This window comes from Protopterus annectens, chromosome 1.part2 (genome assembly GCF_019279795.1).
Source record: "Protopterus annectens isolate FY-2018-M chromosome 1.part2, PAN1.0, whole genome shotgun sequence".
Lineage (NCBI taxonomy): Eukaryota > Metazoa > Chordata > Ceratodontiformes > Protopteridae > Protopterus > Protopterus annectens.
Window position 1 is genome coordinate 1029904880 of NC_056727.1, and position 26513 is coordinate 1029931392.

Genomic DNA, 26513 nt, shown 5'->3' on the forward strand with positions numbered 1-26513 from the left:
GTGGTCTGACACTTTTCAGTTAAAAAAATGTATGACTGAGCACATATCAAATAAATACTCACCAAGACAATTACCACACTGTCAGATTAGACATAACAGTAAACAAGGAACAGCTGGTTAACATTTAATCTTAACAATGCTTGATTCTTTAATCATTTAACACCTTTCCAATACAGGATGAGACTGACAATTTATCTGTCCCCTGTTCTTACATTTCTATACCATGCTTGTGTAATACCATCCACCAAAAGAGGATCTTTCAGCACCTTTCAGTGCTAGAATCTTATAAGCCATACCCTAACTTCTAAACTAAGAATGCAGTTCTCTAATGTCCCTAATATGCTCATGTGTAACAGCCCTAAGGACCCTCTCTGTTTTTTTTTTCCATATAAAATAAACAGCTGAAACATATGCAATTCCTTTAGGGCTATAATTACAGAAAGTATATTTTTTATAAGTCACGCTTACCCATAGCAGTATATGTTTACATTCCTCGCTGCTGAAGTAACTCTTAGTCTATATGGGTTTTTCCTGCCTTGGAAATAACTGCTGATCTTCAAAAAGGACTGTCCCCCATCCCATGAATGGAAATCAGCAGTCAGAGTGAAGTTTTCTTCAGGAAATTTTGAACTATATATTTAGAGAATAGCCAAGCTTTCCTGAACCTACCAAACCAAAACCATAAAAACATAAAACATAAAAAGAAACATAACCCTACTTTATATACCAGCTACAACTATATACAAGAGCAGCAGGATGGAAGTAGAGTGTGGCTACTGCACCAGTTAAGAATTCAAATATCTGCTGTTAGAGGTAAGTGTAGCTTACACAAATATTCTAGGTTCATTATTCCCACTGCTGCAATAGCCTTTAGGCTGTGCGGGTTCATTACCAAAGCCTTTCCATCTTGGGAGGTGAAAAGCTATGGATCTAGGAGGCCTAGGAGAATGGTCCTATTAAAATTTGGTCTTGACCAAAAAAAGGAATCTAGTTTGTAATGCTTTGTAAAGGTATTAACAGAGGACCATGCAGATGACTCTAGAATACTTCTATAGTTCACCCCTTTTTCAACATGTCATAGAAAAAGACAAGACTATCTGAATGTGCCTTGATACTGCCTGGAATAGATTTGACATAGTAGGAGTGACAAAAAAACAATAGCTGAGGGCAACCGCATGTAAATTCTATGTTTAGATACAGGTTATCCCTTTTTGCCTTTTGATAAGAAATGAATACCTGGTTAGCTATTCTAAAAGGCTTAGTTCTACCAATATAGCACCTGAGCTGCCTATACATGTCCTGAATATGCAGAATACTTTCTCCCTGATTTTTAGGTTCTGGGAAAAAATTAGGAGACTGGTGACTTGACTCAAAATAAACTCTGAGAACCCTTTGGGCAAGAATGGGGGGGGGGTTGTTCTTAAAGAGACATCATCCCTGTGCAAAATGAGATAGGGTCACCTACCATGAGAGCTTGAAACTGAGTTACTCTTCATACAGATGTCAGAGCAATGATGAGTGCAGTTTTCCAAGCTAAGAATCTTAAATCACTTTGACTAGAGGTTCAAATGGTTGCTTAGTCAATTTCTCCAGCACATAGTTGAGAATCCAAGAAGGAGCAACCAGTTTACAGGGAGGCCCCAGGTGTAAAACTCCTTTAAGAAACTGTTTAACAACAAACCGATTAGAACAAGGATAGAGACTAACTGAAATGGCCGCAAAATGAACCTCTGTAGAGGAATAAGTGAAGCCAGAGGAATGTAACAATCACAAATATTTGAGTACCTTTGGTACAAATCCCCCAATGGGCCTCTTGTTATTGGTTAGACACCAAGTAGAAAATCACTTACACCTATCAATACAGTATTTTCTAGTACCAAGCTTTCTTATCTTCATTAATGTCTTTTGTATATCATTGTGCAACAATTGCCTAAAAGGTATTAAATTTGAATCATTCGGGTAGTCAGTTAAAGTTGATTGATATTGGGGTGTATCAATGCCCCTGTTTTGTGTGAGTAAATCCAGTCTGTGAGGAAGCTTGTGGTAATTGCTCTTGACCAATTCTATAAGAAGGGAGAACTGATGTTTCCTGGGCCGAAAGGACATCAACACAATGATTTTTATGGTATCCTACTGAATCATCAGAATTACCTTGGATAGACATAGAAAGGGAGGAAAACATAAAGGAACATTCCTTTCCAAAGGAATGAAAATGCATTTATTTTCTGGGCTTACATGCAAGGAGCCTTAGAATAAAACTTGTATCGTTGTCTGTTTTGAAAGGAAGTGAACAGTTCAATTTGAAGTGTTCACCACTACTTGACCAGTTCTTGGAAGACCCTCTCATTCAATTTCCATTTGTGAGGGTCTCTCCTACTCCTGCTCAGCTTGTCTGCCACTATGTCCATGAGTTTTTTAGAAATCATTGCATCTTCTTGCAGAAGTCTGAGACTGATTGTAAACAAGAAAACAACACTTGTTTTCTTGAATGTTTACAATCAGTCTCAGACTTCTGCAAGAAAATTTCTAAGGATTCTAGGGTTTATGACTTCTCTATTTCTCATGACATCAATAGCCAATTGACACATGACAAAAATGCAATGATGTCTAAAAAATCCATGGACCCAGCATTTGCATCTTCTGGAGTACAAAATTTAGTTTTGGGCCTCATAAAAAGGGAACTGCATTACTGAAGATAACAAATCCAACTGAACCCAGGAATCCTCTTATCTCCTCAAACTCCAAGCCACTCTTTCACCATAGATGCACAGTTTGCAGAGGGATAAAAGTGCAAAATCTGTGTACTCCTTCTGACAGACCAAAGCGCATCAGGTTAAAATAAATGCTCCATGCCTTTATGTCTCTCTGTCATCTTTGGTTCTGAGGACCTCTTCAGATAATTACAGGCAATACCACAATCATGTGCTTTATAGACAAGCAGGGAGGTATAAGGTTATAGGTATCCCCTATTCAGGCTGGCAGTGATGGCTTGAAACTTGGCTCTTCAGCATTCATTAAACCTGTATGCATTTTACATTGTTTCTGAGCAAAACATAGTGGCAGACAAGTTGAGTAGGAGTAGGAGAGACCCTCACAAATGGAAATTGAATGAGAGGGTCTTCCAAGAACTGGTCAAGTAGTGGTGAACACTTCAAATTGAACTGTTCACTTTCTTTCAAAACAGACAAAACAAGTTTTGTTCTAAGGCTCCTTGCATGTAAGCCCAGAAAATAAACACATTTTCATTCCTTTGGAAAGGAATGTTCCTTTATGTTTTCCTCCCTTTCTATGTCTATCCAAAGTAATTCTGATGATTCAGAAGGATACCACAAAAACCACTGTGTTGATGTTCTTTCGGCCCAGGAAACATCAGTTCTCCCTTCTTATAGAATTGGTCAAGAGCAATTACCACAAGATTCCTCACAGACTGGATCTACTCACACAAGACAGGGGTGTTGATACACCCCAATATCAATCAACTTTAACTGACTACCCGAATTATTCAAATTTAATACCTTTTAGGCAATTGTTGCACAATGATATACAGAAGATAATAATGTAGGTAAGAAAGCTTGGTACTAGAAGATACTGTATTGATAGGTGCAAGTTATTTTCTACTTGGTGTCTAACCAATAACAAGAGGCCAGTTGCAGGTTTTGTACCAAAGGTACTCAAATGTTTGTGATTTTTACATTCCTCTGGCTTTGCTTATTCCTCTACAGAGGTTCATTTTGCAGCCATTTCAGTAGGTCTCCATTCATTTTGCACAGGGATGAGGTCTCTTTAAGAACAAACCCCCCATTCTTGCCCAAAGGGTTCTCAGAGTTTATTTTGACTCAAGTCACCAGTCTCCTAATATTTTCCCAGAACCTAAAAATTAGGGAGAAAGGATTCTGCATATTCAGGATATGTATAGGCAGCTCAGGTGCTATATTGGCAGAAGTAAACCGTTTAGAATAGCTAACCAGGTATTTATTTCTTATCAAAAGAGAAAAAGGGATAACCTGTATCTAAACATAACATTTACATGCGGTTGCCCTCAGCTATTGTTTTTTTGTCACTCCCACTATGTCAAATCTATTCCAGGCAGTATCAAGGCACATTCAGATAGAGTCTTGTCTTCTTCAATGACATGTTGAAAAAGGGGTGAACTATAGAAGTATTCTAGAGTCATCTGCATGGTCCTCTGTTAATACCTTTACAAGGCATTACAAACTAGATTCCTTTTCTCAGTCCAGACCAAATTTTAATAGGACCATTCTCCTAGGGCTCCTGGATCCATAGCTTTTCTCCTCCCAAGATGGAAAGGCTTTGGTAATAAACCCGCACACCCTAATGGCTATTGCAGCAGTGGGAATAATGAACCTAGAGCATTTGTGTAAGCTATACTTACCTCTAACAGCAGATATTTTAATTCTTAACTGGTGCAGTAGCCACACTCTACTTCCATCCTGCTGCTCTTGTATATAGTTGTAGCTGGGATATAAAGTAGGATTATGTTTGTTTTTATGATTTTGGTTTGGTAGGTTCAGGAAAGCTTGGCTATTGTCTAAATATATGGTTCAAAAATTCCTGAAGAAAACTTCACTCTGACTGCTGATTTCCCTTCATGGGATGGGAGACAGTCCTTTTTGAAGATCAACAGTTATTTCCAAGGCAGGAAAAACCCATATAGACTAACAGTTTCTCCAGCAGCGAGGAATGTAAACATATACTGCTATGGGTAAGGGTGACTTATAAAAAATATACTTCCTGTAATTACAGCCCTAAAGGAATTGCATATGTTTCAGCTGTTTATTTTATATGGAAAAAAAACAGAGAGGGTCCTTAGGGCTGTTACACATGAGCATATTAGGGACATTAGAGAACTGCATTCTTAGTTTAGAGGTTAGGGTATGGCTTATAAGATTCTAGCACTGAAAGGTGCTGAAAGATCCTTTTTTGGTGGATGGTATTACACAAGCATGGTATAGAAATGTAAGAAAAGGAGGCAGAGAAATTGTCAGTCTCATCCTGTATTGGAAATGTATTAAATGATTAAAGAATCAAGCATTGTTAAGATTAAATGTTAACCAGCTGTTCCTTGTTTAGTGTTATGTCTAATCTGATAGTGTGGTAATTGTCTTGGTGAGTATTTATTTGATATGTGCTCAGTCATTAATTTTTTTTTAACTGAAAACTGTCAGACCACTTGTGAGTTCATTACTTCATCTAAATAAAAATAGTTGTCCATATTAAGATGTTTCTAAAGCTTTTTCAATAGAACTCTGTCTGACACCATTTTATTTTTTTATTTTTATTTTTTATTTTTTATTTTACATTTGTTGACCGGGCTGGTCTAACTGGATATATGTCCATTTTCAGTAGAGGCCCGGGGAGGAAAGCTCCAAAGACATGTTTCAAAAGTATAAGTACAAACAATACTTAGACATCAGGTATTATAATAATAAAAAATAGCAATTATCATAGTAAAAAAAAAGTCATTGACAATGGTACAGTGCAGTAAAAGCCTGGAAGATTTTAAAAGGATGTACACTGAGGTTAAGAGTTAAAAAAATAGTATGAGTAGAGTGTATGGAGACATAGTACAGGTTAGGTAGGAAATAGAGAAAAGGAAGTTGGATGTGTAGTGATGATACATTGGATTTACTTAACAAAAGGTATGTAAAGAGGATATAAATAATGTAGAAAAAGATAGATAAGAAAAGTATATTCAGATGGAAGATGTAACAGAGGATAATAAGGACTACATAGGTAAGTTGAGTTTGTAGAGGTATAGGACTAGTCAAGTCTGGCACAGGGGCATAGCCAGTATGATTTGAGGTAGAGTTTAAGTCTGTTTTTAAAGAGCGATAAAGAGGTGAGTGAGGTTAGGTCACTAGGGAGAAAATTCCAGGATTTGCCAACAGTATTAGAGAAGAGAGAATCCCCAGCCCTGTTATGAGATTTAGAGGTGTATACAAGAAGTTTGTGTGATGAGCGTAAGGACTTTAGATTTTTATAGGGGGTAATGAGGTTTGTTAAACTTGGAGTGCTGGAAGGTTTATAGAGAATGTTTTGGGCAACCATCCTATCTGGTTTAAGTTTATACAATGGTGGGTTTGAAATGGGTTGCCTGTAGCAAATCTGGCAATGTTATTATAGGACATTTCTAATTTGCTGAGATTATTCTTGGAGAGATTAGAAAAAATGGGTGAGGCATAAAGGAGAGTAGAGATCAAGTGAGTGTGGGTGATAGTAGTTTTGGCAGTAGGAGAAAGGAAGGGTTTAATCCTATAGAGAGTGCCAATTTTTTTGTTGACAGTCTTTATAGTATTATTGATGTGGATGTCGAAGTTCAGATTATTGTCGATGGTGACACTTATTAGTTTGATGGTAGAATCTGGAGATATTATGGTACCATTGGTGGATGTCACAGATAAATGAAGAGGAGAGGACTTTTGAGTAGGAGTGAAGAGGAGGAGTTTGGTTTTCTTTGGGTTCAAAAGAAGGCAACACTGAGTGAGCCATTGTTCAACTATGTTGAATATTTTTTGGGTGAGAGAGTGAAGGTCATGGGAGGATGTAGCTGAGCATAATAATGTGGAGTCGTCAGCATATTGTATACAAGTGGCGTGTGGGATAGCTAGATGAAGGTCGTTAATAAATATAGAGAAAAGAAGAGGTCCTAGTATGGACCCTGAGGGACACCTAAGGAAACAGGTAGTTGGATGGATAAGAAGTTATGCCAAAGTACTGCTTGCTGTCGTTTGTCAAGGTAGGATTGGAACCATTTTATGGAAAGTGGGTCTAATGACAGAGATTTAAGTATGTTAATGAGAATCTGGTGGTTTACCATGTCAAATGCTTTAGACATGTCGATAAATAGAGCAGAAGAAAGATTATTCAGGTTTCAGTTCCTGTTAATGTAGTCAGTAAAGGAAAGGAGGGCAGTGGTAGTACTGTGTGAAGGTCTGAAAGCATGTTGACAGTTAGGAAGTAGATTGTTTTCTATTAAGTGGTGGAGTAGTTGTTTATGGATACATTTTTCCATAATTTTAGCTAAAGGCGAAAGTAGGGCAATGGGGTGATAGTTTGATAGCTCAGTGGAATGTCCACATTTATGTAGGGGGATAATATGGGAGACTTTCCATAAGGTGGGGATGTAACCTTCAGTAATAGTTCTGTTGATCAGTATGGAAATAGGATAGGCAACAGCCTTGGATGTTAGCTGTAGATATTCAGAAGGCAGTAGGTCTGCAGAAGGGGAGCATTGTTTGAGTTTATTCAGTAGGGTTTGGATAAATGTGGTTGGGACAGGTTTGAAACGAAAAGTGAGAGGTGGGGTAGAGGAGTATGAAGGTAATGTGAAGGTATTATGTGATAGTTGACTAGCTAGTGTTTGGATAGCATCTGTAAAGAAGGTATTGAAGGTATTAGCTGTATGGATGGGATTTTTCCTATCTGTATTTTGAGGGTTAGGTGTAGTGGCTTGACCTGGGTGGAGTAACTGCTTAATGCTAGCCCAGAATTTCTATGGGTTGTTGGGGTTAGGTTGTTGATATTGTAAGTAGTAGTTTTGTTTATCAGAGAGTATGGCCTTCTTTGTGTCATTTCTTAGCTGTCTAAAAGTTTGTTGGTCAGCAGGGTTTTTAGTCTTTCTCCATTTGGCCCAATGTTTATTTCTGAGATGAATTTTGTGTTTGGTTTCATAAGAAAGCCATGGGGCAGACTTGGACTTAATTCTAATAGATCTGGATGGAGCGTGGTGATTAAGAATGGCTAGGAAGGTAGAATTAAAGAAATTAACAGCTTCATCTAATGGAAGTTGTTTTAGGGGAACCCAATTGCATGCTCTTCCATTTGGAACAGGTCAGGGTTAAATTTCTTTTTGGATCTAATTTGTTTGATAGAGATTGGAGTAGGGGTGTTTTTTTATCACTCCTTCAAATCAGCCATATTCATAACCCCCCAAAATTCTGGTCCTCAGTCAAATCTCTACTAAATCCTGGATAAAAAAAAGAACCTAGCTCTTCTCCAAATAGCTCTTCCTACAAACTTCAACAATATTCAACATTTATGCTATTAAAATATTGTTTCCCCTGATCAAACACTCACCACCTCTAAAAGGATCCACTTCTCATCTTACTTTCCTCACATCTCCCAAAATCTCACAGGCTGACTCTCTTTCACTCCTACGGGTTGTAGGCTCATCTCTACCTCTGTATAAACTGATAACAAATAAACTGCCACTAAAAACCCACCATCCTTTAGTTCAGCAACTTCAATCTAACCTAGAAACGAACAAACCATCACTTCAGATCTTCTTTCTTTTACCTTAACATCTTTCCTCCACCACTATAAAGAAGCTGCTACTTAAACTCAAACCCTATTCTACCTCTGCTGACAACCTCCTTCCAAAATGCCTTAATCTTACCACTGAGGCCATAGCATAACAAGTAAGAATCTTAATCAACAGGGCTATACTTAAAGTTTATGTTCTCTCCCTATGGAAAAAGTCTCATACTATCCCCCTCCATAAAGGAGGTAATTCAACTCATGTATCTAACTTATGACCCATTGCAATACTATCCCCTCTCTTAAAACTAATAGAAAAATGAATCCAAAAACAGCCTCTCCATTAGCTCACTTAAAATAAGCTCATAACCTTCCTACTCAACATGGTTTTTGACCGACCCATTACACAACTTCTGCACTGCTGTCCTACATAGATGCCAAAAATAAAACTAGAGACTCAGGCAGATTTGCATCATCTTTATTCCTTGGTCTGTCTAAGGCTTTCAATATGGTCTCTTACTCAAACTGTTGCAACAACTAGCCAATATTGGCTTATCACCCGCAACATTCAACTGGTTCCACTTCTCTCTATCTACTAGACATCAGTCTGTAAAATATCACGACTCATTCTTATCGGATCTACCAAATACCACGGGTGTCCACAAGGCTCGATTCTTTGTCCTCCATATTTTAATATCTTCATCAATAATCTTCACACATCCTCTTGTCAAGCCTTTCTTGTTCAATATGGAGATGACCCTGCACTTGTGCGCTCCTCCAATAATCTGTTACAGCTTCAACTAACCACACAAGATTATTACTAACATGGGCAACCATTGCTCTACACCAATAGTCAATTCCTCCCTGTTTAATTCCGACCACAAACTAATCACCATGGAAATCCACAACTCACCCACACCCCCTGCAAAGGTAACCCCCAATAAAACAACTTCTATAAAGCTGACTTTGGGATCCTAAAAACAGAGGTGGATAACTTCACAGCACCCATGTCAATGGAAAATAGATGCATCACTGCTGAATCATACACCAATGCACTGTACAAACACGTACATAAATGCATGGAACTAGCCATACCCAACAGAACCAAGACGCTCTCCTCCAAAAAGAGGAAGGCAATCTGGTGGTCCCCTGCCATGAATAAACTCTACAACAGAAGGAAGAAACTGGTGCAGAAAAAGGTGAAGTCCCAAGACTGGAAAAACTCCCTTATTAGCCTCAACAAACAGTTGAGATCCCTCATCAAAACCTCTAAAGCCAGCTATGAAATCACAGTTGCAGCAGACACAAAAGCAACCACAAAGCCTTCTATAGTTATATCAAGAATCTCCATGGCAATACCCAGGTTTGCTCTGAGTTACTGCACAATGGTATCTCCTATACTGAGCCAACAGATATTGCCAACATACTGGCCGACAGATTAATTGCCAACTCCCCCCCCCCACAAAAGAACCAATCACAGTACCAGAGGAATGCCAGGAACCTAGCATTACTGCAGCACGGGTTAAAGCTGTATTGTCCAAGGCCAAGAATACAGCTTCCATGGGACCTGGCAATATCCCTGGATGTGTTCTACATGAACTACAAAGTGAACTGGCACCACATCTTTGTCCCCTGTTCAAGTCACAGCCTCACCTCAGGCTTTGTCCCTACCGAATTGCGCACTGCTACAGTCATCCTTCTCCATTAAGTGGGAGCAACTACAGACCCAGGGAATTATCATCCCATTAGCCTGATGAGTCTGAAAGGCTATTGAGCACATCATCATGGGCCTAATTAACAAGGATATAGGGAATCTACAAACTCTAGATCTCATGCAATTTAGTTTTGTGAAAGGTAGATCATGCCTGCTCAACCTGGTTGACTTCTTTGACAAGTCACCAGAGCTGTGGATGAGAACAAAGCAGTTCATACAGCCTACCTCGATCTGGCCATGGCCTTTGATACCATTCCCAACTCAGGACTTATTGATAAACTCACCAATCTTGGCATCAACCCCTATATCACTAGGTGAGTTGCAAATTGGCTCACAAATAGAACCCACAGAGTGAAAGTAGCGGACTCCGTGTCAGACTGCTGACCAGGCATGAGTGGAGTCCCACAGGGATCAGTCCTGGGTCATCTCCTGTTTGGCATCTACTTCTCAGAAGACCAGGCCAACACAGAGGGACTCTGGCTGACGATGTTCGCAGATGACTGCAAGCTGGGAGACATTATTAACACCCCAAGTGATGTAGAAATCCTACAGAAAGGCCTCACTGAGGCCAGTAACTGATGTTGAAACCATGGCCTTAAGCTTAATGCCAAAAAATTAGTCATCATCCCCTTTGGGAAAAACTCATTTCCCACTAATTACCATATTGATGGTAGCCCACTGAACACTGAAGGCATTATAAGAGATCTGGGGACACAGGTTGACAGCAACCTCTCCTTTGATCACCACATTGTCACTGTGATCAGAAAGTCCTTCTATGTGGCACATCTCATTATCAAGGGTTTTGCATCCAGGAAAAAAGAGGTCATCATCTCTAGCTACTCTTCCCTCATTAGGCCAGTCATCGAGTCTAATGCCCCATTTGGCATGTACCTCACTAGAAACATGCAACAGCTGGAAAGGCCACAAAAGTACTTCACAAAGATGATCCTAGGCCTTAAACACATCTCCTACATGGACAGACTCAAAAAACTCCAGCTATTCTCTGTCTCATATCGTCTACTAAGAGGCAATCTCTGCTTGACTTACAAAGCCATGTCTGACCCAGCTCTGTTAGAAATGCTACTTCTAAAGAAATCCCAATCCCTCCACACCACATGCTCCAGAGACCTCAGCCTCACTACCACAATCAACAGAACATGCTGTAGGGACAGGTTCATAACCCAGAGACTGCCCATGCTCTGGAATAGACTTCCCATACATGTCAAGCAAAGCACCTCAGTGGCCCTCTTCAAGAGAAATCTTGATGAGTGGATGGGAAATAGAACGTTCACCATGGGGATCACTCCAGTTTCTCTACTTAATAGAGGCTCTGGGAGCTAACATCGATAGGCACAATGCTAGGGTTCTTCTATTGGCTATGCTTGTTAAGGCTCCAGGGCCATTAGCCTGGTACACACCTATGAACCTATGATGAAGCCTTTACTTCCACAGTGTCTTGGCTAATGCCCAACTTGTACTCAACTCCAAGAAAACCAAACTTCTGTTAACTCCAAAATCTCAAACTGAAGGAAAAACCAAATGCAAAATATTTTCACATAACAATACTGAAAGAGAAGTAGTCTCCCACACAAAATAATTAATAATGACAAATTGTGACAATCTCAAATTCAACCTTCATGTTCAAAGGAACAACAGCAAAAAACTAGGAATGCTCGAGAGGCACAACCACTTGCTGAAAACAAGCCACCTTTATTACCACTTACCTTCTAACCTCACTCATATATGGAGCTCCAATCCTTAACAACTTACAAACCTTTCTAAAAGCTAAACTCGGTGAAGTATAGCAAAGTTGCAACATTTGAAGTAATTTAACCCACTATACCCATCACTTCCTTGCACGCAAGACTCTAAATTGGCTTGAGCTTCCCTATCTCCTAACTTGCTTACAACTACTTAGTAGACATAATATTATTTATAAACCATCAGTTGTCCTGCTGTCAGTGCTATTCTCAACAGAAATTACCTTAACAGATCTTTCTACTCATATAGCAAACAACTCTTCACTGCCCACAAATGAAACAAGGCCCCTAGACTCAGCCTATATTGTACTCTTCAGTCAAAAGTTGGAACTCTTTACTCCTAACTCCTATCCATTAGATTTAATGCCCTTTTCACTCATTCAAATTCACAGCAAAATAATTCTTATCTTAGTCTTTGCTCTGTTCCAGTTCCACTTCTGAATGAGCTCTCCCTCACCACTATATTATTTCCTCTCATCAATTTTATATTCCGTATACACAAACTTTTGCTGTGCTCATTAAGAATCTAATACGCTTTTATACGTAACTTTCTGATGTATATTCTTCTTACCTGTTCTTATTTAAGCTTATACTGAATATTTGTTGCAGCTCCTACCTCTGAACAAAATTACTAGGTTTATAAGTGGTTATTTTAAATGCTTATTGTTTGTCTTTATTTCATCTGTTTTTCTATTTGACTTGTATTCATATAACTCATGAAATTTGTATTGTCCTAGATTACAGAATTTAGCTGTGACTGGAATCTAGAAATGTTATGCTATTATACATGGAGCGGAGTGATTACACACTGATATCTGGAAAAAGATAAATCATTTAAGTGATACTATAGTTGTCACTGTGCTTCAGTTGTTTTATTTAAATGTTTACATATTTATTTCATTCTGGTGTGATTAACTAATGCTCATATATATAGAAAGAATGTTAAATAATTTCAAGGATTCTAATCCAGTCATTAGCTGAGTGTTACTGACTATTTTGGTACACTGTTTTGTGTGCACCTTTTGGCTACATATTGCCATGAGCCACCATTGTCCTTCTGTCAAGAGCTACTTTGTCCCTCTATCTCACCCTGTCAATGTATCTTTTCCCTTCTGTATTATTTTTCTTCCACCTTGGCATTTGTACAGTGTCTAGCAATGGGCAAAAACTGTGTCCAAGGATAAATGGAAGTATACAGCTTATAGCAATATCTTGTGATTTTTATTGTCTTCATCCACATTACTCAGTTACACTTCATGACATTGTGCTAAGCTATGTTTATTCAGTTTAATGTGCTTTTCAATGAGTTGAAGAGTTGGTTGTACAGATTACAGTGGTCAATAGGTAATGAACCATGAATACATACATTCACATTTGCTGAAAGCTGTTGTCAAAAGTTAATTATCAGAGATATGACTTCCTACGTGATGTGCTTAGGTAATGCTCAAATATAAATGTTTTTTTTCTTGGAATACACTAACGGCTCATATCCAGATGTCTGTAAAAAAAGTTTCAAAATATTTTATCTGACTCCTGTGGCTGTAAATGTTGGCTATATCTTTACCTACACATCATTATCCTATTGCCATATGAACTCATTCAAGCCTAAAATAACTTTTTTGTATAATTCCATTTCACATCTATTGGTCCTTATGCATCCAGATATTTTCCAGGTTTGGCTTCTTTAGCTGCGCAACTTACAAACTAATAATAGGCAATATTAAAAACTGCAAGGAGCTATTAACAAAATGACAATAAGACTGTTAATCCAGTAACGGGCCTTACTGAGAAGGACACCTGGTGTCAAAGTCATGGTCTCAAGCTAAATGCCAAAAAATGCATAGTCATCCCATTTGGGAAAAACAAAACACCCATTAATTACCACATAGGTGGCAGCCCCATTAATACAGAAGAGGTCTGGGGACCCAGGTGGATAGTAATCTCTTCTTTGACAAACATATTGCCAAAGTAGTTAGTAAATCCTTCTATGTAGCCCATCTAATTACTAAAGGGTTCGCACCTAGAAATAAAGAGGTTATAGTGCCCCTCTACTTGTCACTCATCAGACCCATCATAGAGTACAATGCCCCATTTGGGATGTACCTTACAAGAAACTTCCAACAGCTGGAAAGACCACAAAAGTACCTAACGAAGAGGATTACTGGCCTCAAACATATGTCCTATGCAGCCCGACTGGAAAAACTTCGGCTGTACTCAGTGGCATATCGCTTACTCAGAGGTGATCTCTGCCTGATTTACAAAGCCATGTCCAACTCAGAATTGATGGACATGCTCCACCTAAAGAAATCTAAGTCACTGCGAGCCACTTGCTCTAGTGAGCTAAACCTCGTCACAACAATAAATAGAACATGTTGGAGGGATAGATTCCTGTCACAGAGACTCCCCATGCTTTGGAACAAAATTCCTAACTACATTAGGCAGAGCCCCTCACTAACACTCTTCAAGAGAAACCTTGACGAGTGGATGGGCAACAGAAAATACACCCCTGGGATCACTTCATTGGCTCTTCTTGACAGAGGCTCAGTTAATCAATGGGGCGTCGAAAGCTGACACACTCTGGCTGGGCTTATAAATGCCCTCAGGCAAATAGCCTAGTACCTACCTATGAACCTATGTTCTGCACTAGAGATATTAATCACCAATTGTCATGTATTATTCATATTTTCATATTTGTGTTTATGTTTTCATAACTGAGAGCCCAATATGTTATTGAATAGTATGGTGTGATAGACCATGGTAAGAGACAGGGAAAGTCATTTTCAATGTCAATTTATAACACACTATACCTGAGATGTTGCTACATATCTAGAGAAATATTTAGTGTTATTTATATTGGTAATTACACAATCAAGCATAACTTTCTGTAAATATTTTGACAAAGATGCACTCAGCAAGCAATTCACTGCTATCATGAGAAACTTATGTGTACTTAACAAAAATGTTTTAACACTATATGACTAAGTTGTATAGTTTGAACGATATGGGAATTTGTTTGAAAAAAGTTTAGCAAATAATAAAATGTGGTGTTTGTGTACAATATAATATAGTAAATTATTTATGAAAAGACTATAAATGCATTTATTTGCATATTATCACTGTAAAGAATACTTCTTACTGATAACATTGCTATCTGTGTAGTTTTAATAGCTTTTATTCTTCACAAAATATTTACATTTATCTATCTTATGCCTTTAAGTTTATTTTTCAGAAAATGCTCAGGAATGTAAGCAGCGTATAGGTTGCTAGAGTTGTGACATTCCACATAACATAAGTGTTAATGAGTTAATGTGCCTGTTACCTATTATGAGTCTTATCTTGTATAGATCTTTGTGTGAAAGTCCGCACAGAGCAACTCAGAGTACTGTACATAAATTGATAAAACAATAACAGCTGTTGAAGGCACACACCCCAGACGATGCTCTACTGTGCTAAAATGTCTTTATTAAGTGCTTTTCATCTATGTAATGTTTGAACTTCATCAGATAATTTTTTAACACAAATACAACCATTTAAAAAGGGTTAGTAGCCATACCATGTGATCACAGTGAACAAAATCACTTCTCTTTCACTTAAAGTGATACACATACATTTTGAAATATGTTCACTTAAAATTTTTCATGCTCAGATCATTTTGTATGCGTTAACCATAATATACTCTAAACATAAGTGAAAGCATTATTTTAGTACATATCAAAAAGTTAAAATCTATCTGGCTAGACTTTTAAGTTTAAGAACACTAAACATTGAGCACATCTTTGCATCTAAACATAGTTGCCATAATAGTTCGAGCCTTTCCAAAATCAATGAATGTGGAACACCTCTAGCATCAATTGTTACTTGGTCTATATCTTTAAATTTAAAGTGCCGGTCACTATTTTCTATATTGTGTCTACTAAAGCATTTTCTTGTTTGTGTCAGTTGATGCTATAAACATGTTTGTATATTCTGTCCTTTAGTTTCCTATCGGTCTTTTCGATATAAAATGCAGGGCAGCTTTGACATGAACCTAGATAGACCACCATTTTTGAGGTAGAATTGAATTTCCTTTCTATATAGTACTTTCTGTCTCTTATTTGAAAAGCTATTCCTGTCTCTATATATTTACAATAATTACACGTTACACTTATGAATCCCAAGTTGTCTGACTGAACATGAACAGCCTTTACTTAGTATGTCCTTGAAGTTCCTGCCCCTTCTAAATACAACTTGCGGGCTTCCATGAACTTATTTGTCAAGGATGTCTCATTTTTGATTAAATTCCAGTTTTTACATATGAAGTTCCTTATATATGTCATGTCTACACTATAGATTGTGATAAATTTGTACCTTACAAGGGACACTTCAGTAGTTTCATTAACACTTACATTTTCAGTTGCCTCAATAGTAATTAATTCCGAGTTATCACCCACACCAAAACACTTTATAGGAATAAGTTAGTCATATAACAGGTAGATGTGAGGCAGAGTGGAAATGTGTCAGTGGTTTTGCAGGAAAATAAACTAGTTGCCTAAATGACATGGGTCTTTATTTTCATAAAGACATACCAAAATAATGAGCTGTTATCCAGAGTGCATGAGTGGAGAAGTACCATAAGTATATATATATACGTGAAACACATTGTGGCATTAGGTGATACTATCCCCATTGCTCAACATATTTAATACATTTCTGGACAAGACATTACCCAGTTTGCAAAACAATTAATAATATTTACAGAGATATCTCTTGAGAGTGTAATATAAGTCAGGAGAATAGATGTATATAGCAGATATGCTGAATAATTCTTACTTGTCTAAGATGCGGGAAGATTTGCTTTGTGATGAATGACAAGTATGTTGGGGTATTCTAGTCGGTGTCTAAAATGGAAAAGAAACTCAGAATATTTCAAAAAAATATATTAAAGATGATTCAGCGATATAAATACTTGAACAAATTCCAAGATAAGGTTGGTTAGAATGAATGCTTCCCATGAGGGGAGACATGCAGTCTTAATTTTTAGTTAAAGAAGATCTCACTTATGTAAAAGGCTTAATTTTCAAAGAAGATAAAGTGATAGTGCTGAATCTTTCATGCAAAAAATTCCTAGCAAGAAAATGTGATTCTCAAATGTGCAGTCTGAAATATGAAAAAGGAGTGCTATAACATTTTTGTCAGGAATATCTACACAAATTCAACAAAACAGTAAAACTCTGTTATGCACTGCACTTAAAAGCTATGATATCTTATTTAGTTTTCAGGCTGATTATGAATAAGTGGAAGAGATAATGTGTTTCATTACCCACAAACATACCTGCTCTGTGTTAACTAGTATTTTAAATGTACTGAGTGCAAGAATTTAACAAATACTGTGAGCAAAGGTGTGATCAATCAATTAAAAACTATATTCTTGAGGCACAGTATTTCAGATGAAGCTGTGTCAGAATATTATCTGCATGCATAAAATTCAAAAGGCTTTTTAAATAGTGTAAATTTCAGCATGTTACATTTTGTCATGACTATAAAAGTTTAATGGTCAAGTTGAGAGGGAAAAACAATGGAGAAGTCATTGAGCACTAATTGTGGAAACTACAAAATTGTGATTTAAAAGGAATACATCAGCTTCTTTGCTGAGTCCCTGAAATCAAAGTCAGATTCAAGAAGGACAGAAAAAAAATCAGAGAATGTATATATTTTTTTCTACCATCTACTTGCAAGAACTATTTTTCAAAGGAAGGAACAAAGGAGAGACTTCACAATGAGACATAACCTGAATCATTTGTTTTACAGCAACATGAGCAGTTAGTCAATTGCATTCAAAGTGCTGATGCAGGAATGCTTAGAAGAAAGAAGGAAAAGCTGTTCAAAATGAATATTTCTCAGAGTAACTAAGTCAAGAAAGGCAGTATTACTGATGCCTTCAGGTGTGCTGAGATAGATATGTCCAGTAGTTGTTGATAGAAAAGACCTAAACATCAGCTAATTTTCATATTTCTGAACTGATAGCAATTAGCACACGAGCAAATCAGTGTTTTCCTTTGTTAAGCAGCTTGGCCAGCCTGTGCACAGGCACCGCTCCCAACAATCAGTATCCCATGCACACACATGCATACATTCAAAAACACACACATACCAGCATGCATCTTACCTGTCATCTTATTTTTTGCTCCTGCACCTTGCAAATCATGGATCCATTCAGTCATTCGATAATGCAAGACATTAGAAGTTCATTCTTTGCACTGTAAAGCTAATCCTGTTGCTCTATTAATTTTTTTAAGTGAGTCCATGTAATATAAGTTGATGAACAAATACTGGGGGTTAGCCATTCCTAATTTACTGGGGGTGTATGTTTTCTTAACTTTGAAGAAAGCAATTCATAAAAGAAGTAAATATATAAATGGAGAAGGCAAAATACATATAAGTAATGCAGAAAACAGCTCCAAGCAGCACTAGATGTAGATAGATAAATGAATATAAACACATAGATAGAGAGATAAATAGATAAATGTTCACAAATGACAGGTTTTATATCTTAGTAAATCATTATTGCATTTGTCTGATATGTGAAATACCTGCACAAAGGATGACAAAGATATATAATTGATTATGGACACAAATGCAATTTAAAAGCATCGAGAGTAAAATCATTTAGTGAATACATGAAATAACCCTAACAGACAGATTAGAAACATCTTTAAAGAAGAATGTGCTAAAAGTATGCTTTGAGACAAGAAACAGGCTTAATGATAACACATAGAAAAGGCACAGAGATGTTAGAATTTAAATGAGAACAGGTATAGAAAATAAAGGTGGATATCTTAAAGAGCATGACATGTGCAAATATGTATATTCTGTTTTAAGTGGAATAATGGGTGAGTACATTACAAGACAACATTTTATAACACTGAGAAGAAGGCTGTTGGGGGTATGAGGACAAAAGTGGAAAAAGAAGATTAATTAATTATTTTCCTTACCTCTGTTCCCATATTCAAATTAGGGCAATTACTATAAACTTAAATTATTTTCTTTAAAAGTTACCAGAGTTTGAATGTGTGAATATATGGCAGTTATGTGTATTCTCATTTGCCAGATATAAATGTTGACCTTTCCGAAACATCATAATAAATAAATTCACAAAACAAATTATGAGAGTTATAAAATTATACATCAGCTAAACTAAAACATCATGTCACCATTTTATTTGTTTATCCATAATCTAGACAGATTTATAATGTAATGTTCCTTCACATTTGTTCAGAGGGAAGAACTTAATCATACCAACAAAATGGTAATCAGTGATAAGCAATGTTTAGTCAGAGAAATCTGGCTATTAAATATTCTGTATGGTACATTGAAGACTGAATCAATAAAATGCAGCGTTCCTGAACTAAGAGATATAAGTAATCAGAACTGCAAGAACTATCCAGTGATGCGTGGGTAACTTGTTCTTTTCATTTTTGATTCCAATGTTTTTAGTAGCAAATCAGTATTGTTCAACAGCCTTAAAAAAACTAATGCTCTGTTTGTCTTAATGTAAGTCTACTTTTACAGGAGTCTATTTATCTATCTCTATTTTTCCCTACCTCATCCCTTTATGGAAAACTAGACTGGAACTTCTAATACATAGTCTTCCTAACTAAATAAAAATATAATAAAAATAAAATAAAAAATATATAGCTAGATATAGATATAGGTATAGATGCATATCTATATCTAGGCATCTCTCCCTCTCTCTCTCTCTCTCTCTCTATATATATATATATATATATATATATACTCTAAAGACCCAAATTAGCTATAGTTAGGACAAAAAAAGGAAACAAATTTCAGACAGGAAACATTGCAGAATATGTATTTCTACCCATTTTTTATGGTTGTTAAAGTTTGTTTTTGTCTCTGGATAGCTATTACCAGGATTATTGGGAACCATGTTCTCTACCCCAGACCACAAATGGAATGCTTCCTGCCAGGAGACTGCAACAATAAAAAGCAGTTAGACCACAATCAACCACCAGAAGGAGAGGTTTGAGGAACAGATGGCATGCCTCTAGGTGTATATATTAATAAATGTTATATAGTCCTGGCGCAAGCGGATTCTTCTGCAAAGGAAGCAACCACATACACAAAGGTAAATGCTGAAAACTCCACAGAAAACATTATAAAAGGGTTGCATAGAACCCACACTGAAAAGGAAGAAGCTTCCTGTTGAGTATTTCATTATTGGGATGATTGAAGTAAATGAGAAAAGAGCAGATGGAGTTCAATGCCTTCCAGTGCCAAGGTTATAATGGAAAGGGAATCCTTAGGACTGCATGAGTAATGGAAAGGTAATACTTAGGACTGCATGAGTGATCAAAAGGGAAGACTGCATGTATGAAGGAATCCTTAGGACATCATGAATGATGGAAAGGTAATCTTAGGACTGCATGAGTGATGGAAAGGGAATTCTTAGGATTGCATATACGATGGAAAAATAATCCTTAGAACTGCATGAGTGACGGAAAGGCAATCCTTAAGATTGCATGAGTGATGGAAAGGGAATACTTAGGACTGCATAAGTGATATAAAGGAATCCTTAGGACTGGAGGAGTGATCGAAAGGTAATACTTAGGACTGCATGAGTGATCGAAAGGGAAGACTGCATGTATGATGGAATCCTTAGGGCATCATGAATGATGGAAAGGTAATCTTAGGACTGCATGAGTGATGGAAAGGGAATTCTTAGGATTGCATATATGATGGAAAAATAATCCTTAGAACTGCATGAGTGACAGAAAGGCAATCCTTAGGATTGCATGAGTGATGGAAAGGGAATACTTAGGACTGCATAAGTAATATAAAGGAATCCTTAGGACTGGAGGAGTGATGGAAAGTGAATCCTTAAGACTGCATGAGTGGTGGAACGTGAGCTGTTAGGACTGCATGAGAGACAGAAAGGGAATCCTTAGGACTGTTTGAGCAACTATTCAAGTACAGAACTCAAATTCATCCACAGACAGATGATCTCGCCGGTAAAGACAACGATATAGTACACTGGAAGTTTGAAAACATGTGTGGTGACCTAGACAAGTAGCAGTTCCTGAATCATCATCTGGGGTGTTATATAGGCACATAATATTTTAAACTAGCTTTCAGAATATGATTAAACAAATGATGCCGATCTCTTGACTCTGACATCATTAGTGACTGGTGATCACTAGAAGTAATTAAGTCATACACTCATGTAATAGCATGCTTATGTCTAGGCTGTGAAATACAGCTTTCATAATGATTCATTTATTTACTTAGATGAGGTTGGTAGACATAGTATTATGTGTGTCTGTTTTGGCAGCAAATATTGAAAATAACAATGGTTAGACATGTAAGAATATAGCAAGAAACGTGATGCTTCTCTATCCAACATATTTGTGCAATGATGGTGGTAAATTTTATTAATGAAAATAATATAAGGGAATTACTGACAAAATGAAGAATAAGTTTAATGAATACTAAATGACAATGTAAAAAATAGTGATATTTATGATAATTAATGTCCTTAATCTAGGCAAACAGCATCTTGAAAGTGTGGCTTTAACTGACATCTGACAAGCGAAGAGCCATGACTTTGATATAGCGATGCATCACTGTGGCTCATTGGCTAAGATCTGTGCCTCACAGTTCCAGTGTAGAGCTGGAGGTCACAATGTAAAATCAGTTACCAGTATATATATATATATATATATATATATATATATATATATATATATATATATAAGCACTTGAGCCTTTAAAGCTGGATGGGATTCCATGAGAGATAGCACAAAGCAGTAGGACACAGCTACAACAATGTGGAGAGAATAAATTGAAAATGTTAACACTCACAGTACTGACACCAAAATACTGACAGCAAATAATGCTGACAGAGCAAAATTCAGACAGTCATACTGTAGACAAAACCCACATTAATAGTCAAACACTCTACTTCTCTGATCAGTTTACACTAAAAATACACACACACAAAAAAATGTATTTATTTTATTTATTTATCTTTGTTGATTGGGTAAGCCCAATTGGGACTGACACCCCTTTTCAACTGAGGCTCTGGTGATAAAAACTCCAAAAAGAAAAAAAAAAAAAAAAAGCACAGCAACACCATAGACCATGGTTTGTCTGAATAGTAATAGTGTTACGGAAAGGGTATTTCTAAAATAAGGTGCAGGGTTAGGGTTAACATACATTAATGAGGTGGGCAGGGAGACAGAAAAAAATAACAGTTGGCTAAATTTATTAATGCTGCATGCCTGAGGAATCTCCATGAGAAATGTGTAATATAGTAACTTGAAAACATCTAAAATAAAGATCATACAGCAAGAAGCAATAAATGTATGAATACATTAAAAAAAAAAACAGGATTTATAAGAAAAATGACTCAGGTGATATACAATGCAAAACAGTAAACAGCATTTTAATAAATGTGAACACCATGCACTTTCCACAGGGATGCCACTATATGAGGCTATTTTAAAAAAAAAGAATATACTCATCAGTTTTTGAAAAATGCGCAAGTTTCTGTCATCTATTGTTTTCTATTCTAAAGTGAATATTGCATTATTTTCAGTTTACAACTTCACCTTATGTTTTCCTGCTTTTTTTTTCAAGGTATGATGAATAACACTTACCTATCAAAAGTATAATACTTTAACATAAGCTTGTCACGTTAATTGAATAATTTGAGTAATAAGCAATGCTCTTTGTGCACTTTCAGTGATTGTTTGCTACTTTGGTTTGTCTTGGTTTAAAACTGTGTTAAATATCCAGATCCATGTACAATAAAGTGTTAGAAGGAAAAGATTTAGGAACTCCATAAATAATCAAATATTCATGCAACAGCTAGCACCCAAGTCTCCTTCTTTCTCAGGTAGTTACACTATACATTTGGAATTTATCATTAATGTTGCATCTACTGAAGTCATAAAATCCTCCAAAGTGAGGATTATAAATTCAGTGTTATTTAATTTTGCAGCTAGATCAGACTTTACAGTTTTCATTTCCAAAGAATGTAATGGAATTTTGGTTATAGACTCCCAACAGTGGAGCAAGATCTTTTTAAATCTAGCTGAATTGCAGAAGATTTTGTTTTAATTTTTGTGGCTTAACTGTCTTCTCTTTTTTATATGGTAGACTCTAGAATTCTGGATTATTTTGGCTTTCCTTTTCAGTCTAAGGTTGTCTTGCATTTAACTAGATATTTTGATTTTAGAAATGTTTTAAACTTTTAAAGCTTTCCAGCTTACTACAAGATGACTACTAGTCATCTAGAATCAATACTTGATTTAGTATAGACAGTATCTGTACAATTAACACCCAATAATTTTGTTAATTTATTTATTTTTGGTTTATTTCTTTCTTTTGCGAATCAGGTAAGGGAACTGTCCTTAACACTGGATCATTTTCAGTCATAATCCAGACCAACTGGCAACAATAAACGTGAAGCAGTATATACATCAGTGAGAACAAATGATGTAAGTGCACAGTAGTGAACTAGATACAAACATAGTAACCAAACAATGTAGAAAATTGAAAAAAACACACCAAACAGCCAGTATATAGCAGCAAAGTCTCCTTTATCTCCACAAGACCTGGTACCTCGGCATCTCGCCTTCAATGGGTCACAATTCATTACAAAATAGTAACAGTCTTTAAATACAAATCAATTACATCAATTATTCTATTAATTATACAATTAAATTCAAAAAATGGAGGGAAAAAAGCATTCTAAAAAAACATATTGTTATTTTTAAATACATGTTTTATGAGAGAACATCCCAATATTTCTTCTACAAAATTGCTCAAAATTATTATAAACTTCATGTATATTAATATATTAATAATTTATAATATATTCCATAATATAATTTCTTACATATTGTGAATAGTAGGATAAATATTATAATTATATTTAATACATTCAATAGTGAATTAATTCCTCAGATACCTAATTCTAAGTTTAAACCAAAAGGCCTTAATGTATTAAACTTCAAAATCATCCTTGTTTCAAGTTCTAATAGTTTGTCACAAATGTTGTCACCCTTTTTGCAGTGAGGTTTGCCTAGTATACTAAATTTTAAACAATCTGTTTTTCCTTCATGTGTGTCAAAGAAGTGCTTAGCAACTGGACTAGATACATTTAGATTTTTAATGTCTCTTAAATGTTCTAAAATTCTCACTCTAACCATTCTTTTAGTTTGCCCAATGTACCACATATTATAACAATTACACCCTAATATGTAAACAACACCACTGGATCTGCAATTGAAATAATGCATAGGGTTATGATTGATGTTATTAATGGATCTAATGTTGATAATTCTATCACAAATGCTACAAGAATTGCATCTAAATGAACCAACATTAGCAGCATGGTCTGTTCTTTTGATACAGAGATTATTATTTAATATTTCCTTTAAATTCTTTCCCTTTTTAAATGAAAATGTGATTTTACGTGGAAAAAGCTCACCTATGAGCTCATCCTCACTAACCAAATACCAAAATCTTTTTATTAAGGAAACAAATGTTTCAGAAAAAGCTGTGTATTTGGTTACAAAAAATATATTTTCCACATCATTATCTCTTTCAATCAACCCTGAAAATTGCCTGTGGAACCTCCTAAGGCTTCCATGCTTATTCATGACACCATTCATGTTATCCAATAATAATTTTTTATCATAGCCCCTTTTATGCAGTCTCAAAAATACCTCATTTAATTCATGATTTAATTCAGATACCATACTGGTATGTTGATGTATTCTTTTAAATTCACCATAGGGCAAAGCTTTTAATAAATGGGGAGGATGCATGCTGCTTGCATGCAAAAACATGTTTGCTGAAGTATCCTTTCTATACGGTCTGAATTCAATTATATTATTGTTTATGAATAAGGTTAGGTCCAAAAAATTAATCTGATTCCGATTGACCTCATAAGAAAAAGAAAGATTGTGTTCATTATCATTCAATTCTTCAAAAAATTCACAAAATTCATAAATATCCCCTTTACATATAAAAATCAGGTCATCAATAAACCGTTTGTACAAGATAACCTTATGTTGAAAAAATAATGTAGGATATATGAACTTTTTCTCAAAAGAATCCATGTATATCACAGCATAATTGGGAGCATAAGCAGCTCCCATTGCTGTTCCCTTTGTTTGTAAAAAATATTCACCATTGAATGTAAAATAGTTATGAGTCAAACAAAATTCAAGAAGTGAAATCAAAAAGTTAGTTCTAGGACCTTCGCCTAACATGTTTGAAATAGCATCAAGTCCCCATCTAATGTTGATGTTAGTATATAATGATTTAACATCAATGGTTACCCAATAGTAGTCACCATCCCATGTTACCTTATGTACTTCATTTATTAACTCTTGGGTGTTACTAATATGAGCACTAACCCTACTGATGTAAATTTTTAATTGTGAATCCAAGAAAACATTAACATTTTCCAAGAAAGATCCAATCCCCGACACTATAGGCCTACCAGGAGGCTCACAGAGATCCTTATGAATCTTTGGTAAGGCATATAGTACGGGTGGGACAGGGTCCTTTATGTGCATCTTGTTAACATCAACATTAGAAAAAAATCCCAAATGTTCTCCCCTTTCCAAAAGATTGAGAAGTTCTTCGTTATAAAGTTTAAGTGGGTCCCTACTAAGTTTCATGTATTCTTCACTGTTGCGAAGCAATTTATTAACCATGACACAATAATCAGATTTGTTTTGAATCACCCAATTTCCCCCTTTGTCAGCGCATTTGAATATATAATTATTCTTAAGTTTCCTAAGATCTTGTAAGGCCTGCCACTCTTCTTTTGTGAGATTAAATTTTTTCTTTTCTTTACAAAACTGCTTAAACATCAGCTCTGTCTCCTTTAAAAGAACTTTCTGAAACACCAGAATGGCTGGCACAGATATGGGAGGAATAAACCTATTTTTAACATTTCTGAATTTAGGCATATTTAATCTACCATATCCTGTCAAAAAGCTGACATTAGAGGGAACATCAACATTGCATTCAGTAGAGCAAACATTGCTTTCTCCAAAAAAATTATTTTGTTCATCATTTTCATCATTTTCATCATACTCATAATTATAAATGGACATATTTAACAAACTATCATCAAATTCATTGACATTATAAACTTCATCTTCAATTTCATTTTCAGTAACACTAGAGGCATTAGTATTGTCGACCACTTTACTAAATTTCTGAAAGTAAACTCTTAACAACAGTTTACGAATAAACGCTTTCACTTCTAAGTAAATGTCAGCAAATGAGGGAAAAAATGTTGGAACAAATTTGCTCCCCTTATTCAAAACATTCCTCATGCTGTCACATAATTGCAAATCAGATAAATTAACACATTCAAGAGAAACAACATTGCGACAAGTCCTATTAGATATAGTAATGTCCAAACCTTCATTTTCATTTATAGCGATTCCGACCCTTTCTACCATTTCTGCCATTTCGCCCCTTGTTGTAGGTGTCATTTTGAAAATTTGTGTCCTCCGTTGAACTCAAATTAGACTCTTCATTCGAAACCTCTACAGTATCCCTGTTAACCGCTCGATTAGGTGCAACAGTTCTGGCGAAAGAAACATTTTTAACAGTGTTTTCCTTTTCTGCAGATGAAAACGAAGAAGCGGATGCTGAATAATTTCGGCGCTTGGAGCTGCGTGTCCAGCTCCGCCCCCTAGATTGACTACGCACAGGTTCACGCTGCCAATTAA